The sequence below is a fragment of the Ambystoma mexicanum genome, chromosome 11, assembly GCF_040938575.1.
Source record: "Ambystoma mexicanum isolate Mex_15411 chromosome 11, UKY_AmexF1_1, whole genome shotgun sequence".
In the NCBI taxonomy this organism is placed as follows: Eukaryota; Metazoa; Chordata; class Amphibia; order Caudata; family Ambystomatidae; genus Ambystoma; species Ambystoma mexicanum.
In genome coordinates, this window is record NC_090934.1 from 916,243,922 (window position 1) to 916,253,776 (window position 9,855).

The 9,855-nt window shown below is 43.6% G+C and overlaps 1 pseudogene; it reads right to left on the reverse strand.

Annotated features, from left to right (window-relative positions):
• Positions 1-2,623: 2,623 nt before the first annotated feature.
• LOC138503911 (terminal nucleotidyltransferase 5C-like) lies at positions 2,624-3,768 on the reverse strand (annotated as a pseudogene).
• Between the last annotated feature and the right edge of the window lie 6,087 nt (positions 3,769-9,855).

Below are 9,855 nucleotides of genomic sequence, written 5' to 3' on the forward strand. Positions count from 1 at the left end.
CGACCCAGAGAACCGGTGCCTAGCAGAGACCAGGCCATTGTATCCAGAGTGCTGACCCCGATGCTGTGAGCAGTTCCAGAGACCAGACGCTGTGCCCAGAGACCGTCCGAAGTCCAGACCTGTTGACCAGATCGTGACAAAGCCGCCTTCCTGTTTAAAATCTCTTGTGAGTACCGCCAAACTGTACCAAACCAAAGCTCTAAGTTTAAATTCATCTAATTCAATCTATTTAACCTAGGTAGAACTGCCTGATAGCTCCAAATCTGTCACCTGTCATTCTAGCTGCAAAATCTGTCACTTGTCATTTTGAGCTTTTAAAATTTCAAATCTGAAAAACGACCTTCACAAAATCGCTCATATCTCCGCGACCGTTTGTCTTAGAGACTTGCAGTAACTTTCATTTGGAAGCTGAGATCCTAGGCTTTCCTAGGACCCCAAAACGATAGAGATAGTCCTTGTGGTTCCTCTGTAATAGCGCTCGGCGCATCCGCGAATTTTGCTGCGATTTGCAAATTTCTTCACGTGTAAAAAAATCGGCTGCTGCTTGCCTTCCATTTGCCAGAAATTCGTTTAACCTGCTAACTATCCCTGCATCATTGCTAGTGTGAGCCGGGACTAATATTAACTAGATACCACTCACCCTGAACCTCTGAAAGGGAATTAAAAGCATTTTAGCATATTTTTTAATTCATTGCCAGCACATGTCAAAGCAATTTGGGCCTGTGTTTTCAAACTTCTGTAGTCTAAGCTTGCTGGGGTGAACTGAATCACATTTGATTGCATTTCTGAGAACTGTGTGTTTTCCTTCCATTTCCTTGCCTTGCATCAAGGGGGGGAGGGGATTGCCAGAGAAAAGTGATTACATTGTTTTGTTGAAATCATATTGAGTATTTCTATACTGCATTTCATTCATTCAACCTTGCATCCATTTGAACTCTATAAAGCATTTTGTACCACCTTCTTCTTTTGTTCCTATTCACTTGTGTGCTACCTTATCCATTTCATGTCAACTCCTTATTGATTATAGAGAAGCGTGTTAGTGCCAGATTCTCCGTTGTTAATCTTTATCATATCAGATTAAGTGTGATATTCAATTATTAATTTATTATAAGGTGTGACATATATATATCTATTGTTTAAATTATCAAATAAACCTTTTAACTTGCAAAACAGAACTACTTCTTGGCTCAGTGGGGCCAGGGGGATTCCAAGAGAGGGGTGTTATATAGGGGTAGTCATCCAGAACGCATGAACTGGACATAATGATATATCAATAAGGGTTTTCATTCAGTATTATAGACTAGGCGTTGACTTAGCTGTAGTGTTGAATTGAATCCTCTTACATTCCCAAATTAACATATGTATAAGAATGACTGCCTTCTTCGATTAAGGGTTGTTTGGATGTGTTTGAAGGTCGATTATGGAGGAGAGTACTGGGACAAACTCTGTGCCTCTTATTGTGATTTGATGGGAGCTGTGCTTATTTTCCTGGTGCCATGTGAATAAATCTAAGAAGCTCAAATGGTATTTGAAAATCAGGAGGGAGGAGGGAACATCTTTATATAATGCCTTTGGACAAATGTTCTGACATATTCATGACTTGTCGGTCATGTTTTTCATGTTGACCTGTGAGGAACATGTAAAAGAAGCAGCAATTAATCCTGACACTAGCCATTATAATGTTAAAAGGTTGATGGGGAACTGTGTAAGATCTGTCACTTGGGATTCTCTGCAAAAGTATAAACTTTATGAAGAATATAACTTTGTATCTGTAAATTTGATTAAACCTCTCCCTTATTTGAATAAATCACCCTCAAAGAAATGCATGTTTTTCTTAAAAGAACATATAGATTGTATTATGTGTTGACAAAGGAAACTCTTAAGCACTTAACTCTGTACTGTCGTGCCTTGGATGAGTTGAGAATTCAATATATAGGTAGATGTGTTCATTCACTAAGGTGTGGGCTGTGCGACAGTTTATGGGCTCGAATAATGACTGGTGCCTCTTTATGATAAGCCACCGCATTAATGTCATCATTTTTTAAAGAGTTTTTTTAATATTACTACAGGACATCCAGGCACTTTTTCGTGAGCTTTTAAGTTTAACAAACAATATATATGTGTAGGGAACTTGTTCATTGTGTATCAATGTCTTAGTATCCAGGATGTGGGGTTGGGTTGTTTTCAGAAGTGCGCTTTTGTATTTTCTTTTTGTTAATAATTGTATTAATTGGGAAATTCAGATTAATACGTCATTAGATTTATTGTAAAAGGTTTAATATGTAAACAAATCACAGAAAATAAAAAATAAAATAAGAAAATAAGTATTGTTGAACAGGTGGGATTTTACAGAAAGTTGTGTTGCAGCATGAGGATAGAAAAGAAAATATTGCTGCACACGCGGGATTGTATGGCATGTATTTTTGCACAGGTGTTTTTAGAAAGAACTGTTATTGGTTCCCTGGTTCAATAGGATTGTAAGTGTTGTAGGATTGGATGTGATGTTAAGTTATTGGGTGTTATCCCATACATTGCTGCAATATGTATGGCCAGTTGGTGCATACTGGACCTAAAGAAAGTGGTGAGCTTGGTTCAGATAGTACGGTAAGTGGTAAAATCATTGCTAGCTACAGGGGACCCAGGTGGGATAGCTCTGACTGCAGGAGGAGGCATTTGCAATGCAGTAGTTGCTGAAATTTGCAACTCTGACATCAGGGGCTGGCTGATAGTAGCATGTAAGGTTTGCAGCACTATGGTTGATGTTCTGCTCCGCTAGGATCCGCAGAGCTAGCAGGGAGATTAGGTTCAGGGTCTGCCTCCGCTCGTGCTGCATGAGGCACACTGTACTTTCGTTCACAAACCGACGAAGAATCATGAGGTAGTCATACTTGCTCTTTTCCTCCCCTATGAAGTGGTTCCGCAGTTAAGTCTTCAAGATGTCGGAGAAGACTATAAAGAAGCGAGAGCACATGTAGCGCTCTAGCATTTTGAGTTCATCCTTATCCGCCAACTTAAAGTCTCGCACCAGAGGGTTACTGTATGTCCTCCACCATGAATTGCTTCTGGGTTTTTGGTGGAAATCAGCTTGTTCTGGAGGTGGTCCAGGGCAGCACCAAAGTCACCATAAACTCTCTTGCCAATCACAGTAGGATGGAAGTGTTCAGACATAGGATTTACTGAGCAGCTGTAATGAAAAAACAGCAAGTCCAAAATATTCCGAAAGGAGTCCACACTAAATTCAAACTGCCTCCAAAAAAAGTCCACGAACTTCAGCTCAATGTTGCGCCCATCTTTATTGGACAGGTATATTAAACTCCAGCGATCAGTATCTGTGCACACTTTCACCAGCTTCTGGACGTATGCTTTCTTTAACGTAATGGGGCTGATCTTCTCTTTGTTCACACCCTCTGGCAGAAAGTTTAAGAGTGAACCCAACACAACATCTCGGACCAACTGGAACTCTGCCTCTGTAGGCAGGTCCACCTTGAAAATGAAATCCAAGCCCTTGTAACCCAAGCCATTATCCTTGACCAGGACATGGCTTGCTGCATAGCCATTGAGCCAGACATCAGAAAACTTGGGACTCTTCTCCCCCAATCTGCAGTGCGCCATCTGGGCAATGTCTTTCAAGGTGATCTCCAGAGTTGGAAAGTTCCCACGTCCGTGGACTGGGACAACCTCAGTAAGGAAGTCATTCAAACAGCTGACTTGTTCCCAGCCGAGAACACTGCTCGACTTCCAATCGACATGGCCTTCTTGATCCGTCATCTTATTACTGTGGGGCGCCCTGTCAAACTAGGGGTGTATAAATAAAGCTTGAGGCCAGGCACGCATTCAGCTCCTCTGACTTCAACTGCAGGGAGCACTCCAACGCCAACAGCTAATCCTCACTGACAGCCTCACTAAGTGGTAAAATGCAAGATCGCTTTATTGTGTGGGAGACTGCAGATTAAAAGTACCTTGTTTCTGTGCAAGGGTGTGTTTCTATGTAGTTTATGTTGAGAGACCTTTCTACCCATAGTTTGAGAGTGCATTAGTTGGAACTGTGTTATACAAATTGGTGGGAGAGGGGTAGGGCTCTGATGTTTTTGTCTGTGTTGGGGTGTGTTCAATTGCCATGTGTGTGTGACATAAGGCCTCATTACAAGTTCAGCAGTAGCCTTGCCAGTAAAACCGGCAGGCTGCTGCCGAACTTGCTAATTTTACCAATGGCCTGGCAATGGGCAATTACCGGGGCATTACGGATCCACCGGACCCAGTAATTGCTCATTCCCGGGAGCCGGAAAGAAATGCTCCCCTCAATGGGAATGGGGAGGTTGGATGCACCGGCACCATTCGTGAATGGTGCCGGTGCATCCAGCATGGTCTGCTCGCCCGTGCCGGTACACCTGTCAGGTCAGACCAGCAGGCGGGAAGGCACCCGCGAGGAGATCTCGTAGTTTGCTGGTCCGGTAACAACGGTACCGGCAAGCTTCCCGGTACCATTGTTACCGGACTGGCAAACTCGTAATGAGGCCATTATGCACATGCAGAGGTGGGGTGAATGGGACATATTGTTGCACAGAAAGGATATTGTAGCTACTATTGTTGCATGGTAGAATGGTATGTGAATTATTATTGTGCATGTGCAGCAGCATGCAGCTTAATGGCTGAAAGGGATGTGTATGGAAAGTATTAGAACTATAGCAGTGATGTAGTAAAAAGTACTGGTTTGGTTAGTGCAGTACACATCGATGCACATGGGTTGGGATGATAATGAGTGATGGTAGCAAATGTATTGATGTGCGAGTCGTGGCAGGCCATGGATTGGTGCACGTGGGTCATGGTAGAGGAAGTGATGATGCACAGGGCGATGCTGTAGAAAGTATTAATACACAGATGTGATATTGTAGAAATCAATGGTGCAAATAGACCATGGTATATAAAGTATTAATAAATAAGGGTAATTGTATACAAAACATTCGTGCACATGGTTCATGCAGGCTACAGTTTCCCGGTGATTGCGGCCAAACAATGGAATTCATGCCGCTGGCACTAAGATCAGAACCCTCGCTCTGGTCCTTCCGCAAAGGCCTCAAAATCTGGCTCTTTGCCCAAGATTTCTAAAAGCACTTACCTACCTCTACCAGCTCAACCTCTGTAACCCCGCCATTTTTGTAATCTTTGCAATTTATGGAAGCAATGCATGAGTTTAATATAACTGAACACCCATACAAATGCATGTGTAACGTTTGTAATCTATCACCACTGCAAACAACCACTGTAACCAACCCTCTTAAGAAAAGTGCCTATATACCTCTGGGCTTGGTGCGCTATACAATGACTAAATAAATAAATAAAATGGCAGCGGAAATGTTAAATCAGAGGGTGATGCTATCTAAATTAGTAGTGCGCAGAAGAGATAGTGTCAAAATTAGTGGTACAAATAGGCCATGATATAATAATTATTCAGGCACAGGAGAGATTGTATGTTAAGTAATGGCATGTAGGATTAAGGGTTTAGTAAATTTGGCACACAGGGTTGATGGTTTACAAGGCAAAATGCAGCACTGACAGGTTCCCACTTTGGTTAGTTGATGATTGCACACTTACCATGCTACTTATAGTGATGTAGACACTCTTCACGCAGCACGCAGTCTTTGAGGTTCCACATTGCTCAATGTGTGCAACAATTACGAATGCCCCATCATTGTGCTGGGAAAAGAAGTGTAAACTGCATTAGTACAGTACAGGCAGCCAGGATATGCCATCACCACAACCAAGAACATTACAGTGTTCGATCTCATGGATGCTTTGTGTCATAATTACTTCCAGGCCATGAAATATCAACTTGTCCAGGATGCAGCGTCCTTGCAAATAATTGCAAAACCGAGGAGAGAGTTTATCCAAGACAGTCTAACATGCGTCCAGCATATGGATCAGGAAGCACTTGTGTATAGGTGCGTAATAAATGCCATATCATATCATATCATATATCATCATTAACCTCATCAAAGTGGAATATCTTCTTTTCGTCCTTTGTTTGGTCTTAGTAGTGCACAGTAGGAGTAGTATGCTACTCAAAACTAAGTGAAGACTAGAACACAAATATTTGTTTAGTATTCTTTTAGTAATCAATGAGAATTCATCCCGTGGACTAGTTTTCATACACTAGTATTCATAAATAAATACTATGCAATACTAAAAACGATTCCATATAGTCTCCAAATACTGTAAAAAGACAACTCAAATACACAACCGCACTGCAGGGTCCAGAGCAAACAAATAAAAGAGACAGTGAAAAAATAACACAGACTTTTATTTTTATCAAAAAAGTTGACAATAAGCAGGGTACAGAGGGACAAAGAGTGTCCAATAAGGCGTTTCGCACTACCCGAGTGCATGTTCACACAGGATTCGTTTGGCAACAGTGATTATTTCTAGTCTCAAAGTCCTTCTTTACTTTTGACAATGATCATGTCTGGATCAGTAATACAGAGAATGCAGGCAGACATGTTGGAATAGGTGACTCACAACCATGTAGAAACCATACTACCACTATAACATGAATAAGTTGATCTTCATTGTGCAATTAAGTAATAATAAACAAACAATTCAAAGCAAAGGATCATGACATTGTAATTCAGATGTTCAATATTGTCAAAGTGACTTACATCATAATATACTATAACTAAATACCAGAATCCTAAAGTGCAAGAACTCTCAGCAGCGTAAATACTCATATACAGCCTTGCATGCAAAACTGCACATGCTCAAAGCTGCCCAAATATAAATCCTCATTAAACAATTTATTAAAAAGCAAAGCCGATTCTAAAAAGCATATCATTACAATGTTGAATAGTAATACACATGTTCAGTATGCTAAAAGTAGCAGACATCCTCACACATAATAGCCTGCTTAAGATGCAAATGCTTATAGCTGCCCAAGAATAAAATACTGGTGCATAAAAAGCTAGCAGAGCCACATTCACGTGGGAATGAAGAAATAAAGGTCTTAAAACAATGATATGCTGCTGGCAAACTAAAGTGCAAGGATAACAAGATGTACTGACAGCAACAAAGGTGCAAATGTATGACCCGATCATGAGAGAATAATAACGCACACGTTATAAAAACAACGTGCGTAACAACCAACCACTCAAAATTAAAATTACCTAAAACAAAGGCCAGTTGGACTTAAGGTGCAAAATGCAAGAGAGTCCATATGCCATGGCATGAGAGATGAGAGATGAGTGACTGAATAAAACGTGTTTATTATTTATTATTACAGGTTGCAGTGGGAATGATATGATGTGACATGATATGGCATTTATAACACACCTATACACAAGTGTTTCAAGGAGCGACGAGGCAAGGCAGGGCAAGCAGAGGGAAGACAGAGACAGCGATCCTACTGGGCCAGGTGACATTGAGATCATGCAACTGCAGGAAATGGGGGGCATGGGAAAAGTGCAAGGATGAAGGGGAGGGGGCAGTGCAGTACATAGGATAATAGTGAAATAAATAAAGACTAAATAAAAGTGTTGCCAGCTGGTGGCAAGTGCAAGGGTAAGTTCCAGAGGGAGGCCCCAGCAGAAGAGAGAGATTTACCACCAACTCGCTGCTTGGAGAAGCAAAGCGACTAACCCTGAGGGAGTTGGAGACGGATGGGCGAAGAGTTCGAGAAGGAAGATATTTAGGAAGAGAGAGTTGAAGCTATTGAGGTCCCAGGCCCCAGAAGGCCTTGTGGACAATGCATAGGGGTTTGAACTTAATCCTCGCCGACACTGGGAGCCAGTGCAGAGATTTCATCCCTGGAGAGATACAAACCCTGGGCTTGAGGCCAAGGACAAGTCTTGCAGTCCTGTTTTGTATGAGTTGCAGAGGGTGGAGAGTAGAGGCAGACAGATTTAGAAGAGGCTTTTGCAGTAGTCCAGCCTGGAGAGACCTAGGGATCTGGAGACAGTGCGCTTCTGGGGGAAGGAGACGAAAGGAAGAATACCTCTGAGGAGGTGCAGTTGGTAGTGTGACTTCTTAGAGACGTCAGAGATGTGAGGAGAGAAGGAAAGTGTGGAGTTGAAGATGACCCGAAGGTTTTTAGCCTCACAGGTGGGAGCAGGAAGAGGGTCAAGAGAGGCCGGCCAGAGAGTGACATGAAAGGAGGGAGCAGGTATGCCGATGAGAAGAATCTCGGTTTACTGGCATTAAGGCAGAGATCATTGGCGGCACACCACTCCTGGATGGCAGACAGAGAGTCAGAGATGAGGGAAGGAGAGGAGGTTGCTGAAGGAAGCCTGGAAAGGAGCTGAGTGTCATCCGCATAGCACTGAAAGTTGGGGCAGAGAGCGGCAATGCAGTGGCCAAGAAGTGCCAGGTGTTGGTTGAACAGCCAGGGAGAGAGGTTAGACCCCTGGGGAACACCACAGGTAGAGATAGAGATAGAGATAGAGGAAAGGCCCAAGTTGGACCTGGGAGGGTCGATCGGAGTGGAAGGAGGTCACCTAAGCCAGGGCCTGATCGGTGATACACAGGTTAGCACGAAGATGGTTAAGAAGGATGGCATGGATGACTGTGTCAAAGGCAGAGGAGAGATCAAGTAAGCGGAGGACACAGGGGGTGTTGGAATCGAGGTTGGAGAGCAGGTCTTCACAGATGTTCAGGAGAGCAGTTTCCATGCTTATGGCAGCTCTGAAGCCAGACTGATGGTCATGGAGACAACCAACAGATTCAGAGTGAAGATTAAGCTGGGAGATGGCCAGTTTTTCCAGGAGTTTGCCCAGCAAAGGAGTGATGGAGATTGGACGATAGTTAGCAGGGCAGGAAGGGTCAGCTGTGGGTTTCTTAAGAAGAGGGTGCACAAGGGAATGCTTTTGGTGGGAAGGGAAGACTCCAGTGGTGAAGGAGTGGTTGCAGAAGTCAGCCAGGGCAGGAGCCAGGGTGTCAATGTGGTCCTTGATGGTTTTGGAGAAACAAGGGTGAACCTGTTTTGACGAGACTTTCATAGACCAGACTTGTCTAGAAACTTCGTCTGAGGAGAACAGGCGAAAGGCAGAGAAGGAGGGAGGAGAGGTAGCCGAAGATGGGCCAGAGGAAGAGCAGGGAGTAGAGGGAGGATGAGGAGAGGAAGAGAGAGAGGAAAGGATGTCCTGAGTTTTGGACATGAAATGAGAAGCAACGGCCGTGCAGAGGGCTTAGGAAGGGACAGGAGAGGTAGATACTGAAGCAGGATTGGCCAACTCCTTGAAGATAAAGCATTCAGCCGAGTTGTTAGATGCAGCGGAGATGCAGGCTTGGATGTGGGCTCTCTTCTTGGTGCAGACAGAGAGACAGTATTGCCTTTAGAGCAGGCGGCAGGCCGGTTTGTCAGAGGATGTACCAGAAGCACGCCATTTCCTTTCAGCCACCCTGCACTTGCGTCTAAGGGTGACGAGGTCTGAGTCATACCAAGACACAGGTCGCTAGATTTCAACCACTCCTAGGTACATAAGTTATGTTTTGTTATTTGAAAGAAATCTTCGACATCCTATATACGGTTTGAGTGACTGAGAGCGGGTACAAGGCCAGGGAGCTGCAAATGAGCATGGAGCATAGAGACATTTGTTTGCATTCACCCATGCATAGCAAAGAAACCACCCCTGCTCTTTCACTCCTCTCCCCTCTCTTTTCACGTACTTAGATGAATCACCATTAGTGCGAAGCAAGAAAGGAGGATGGGAGGTTGGGATTCAGGGCTTGCATACTTTTGGTTTCCCACTCAGGGAGGACAACAGCTACCTACCCTCTGCCCCTTGCAGATGCTGCAAATAGAAAGTAGCTAGATAGGGAATGAGGGTAGCTGGTATTTCCTTTCATGTGTCATTGTTATGGAAACATAAG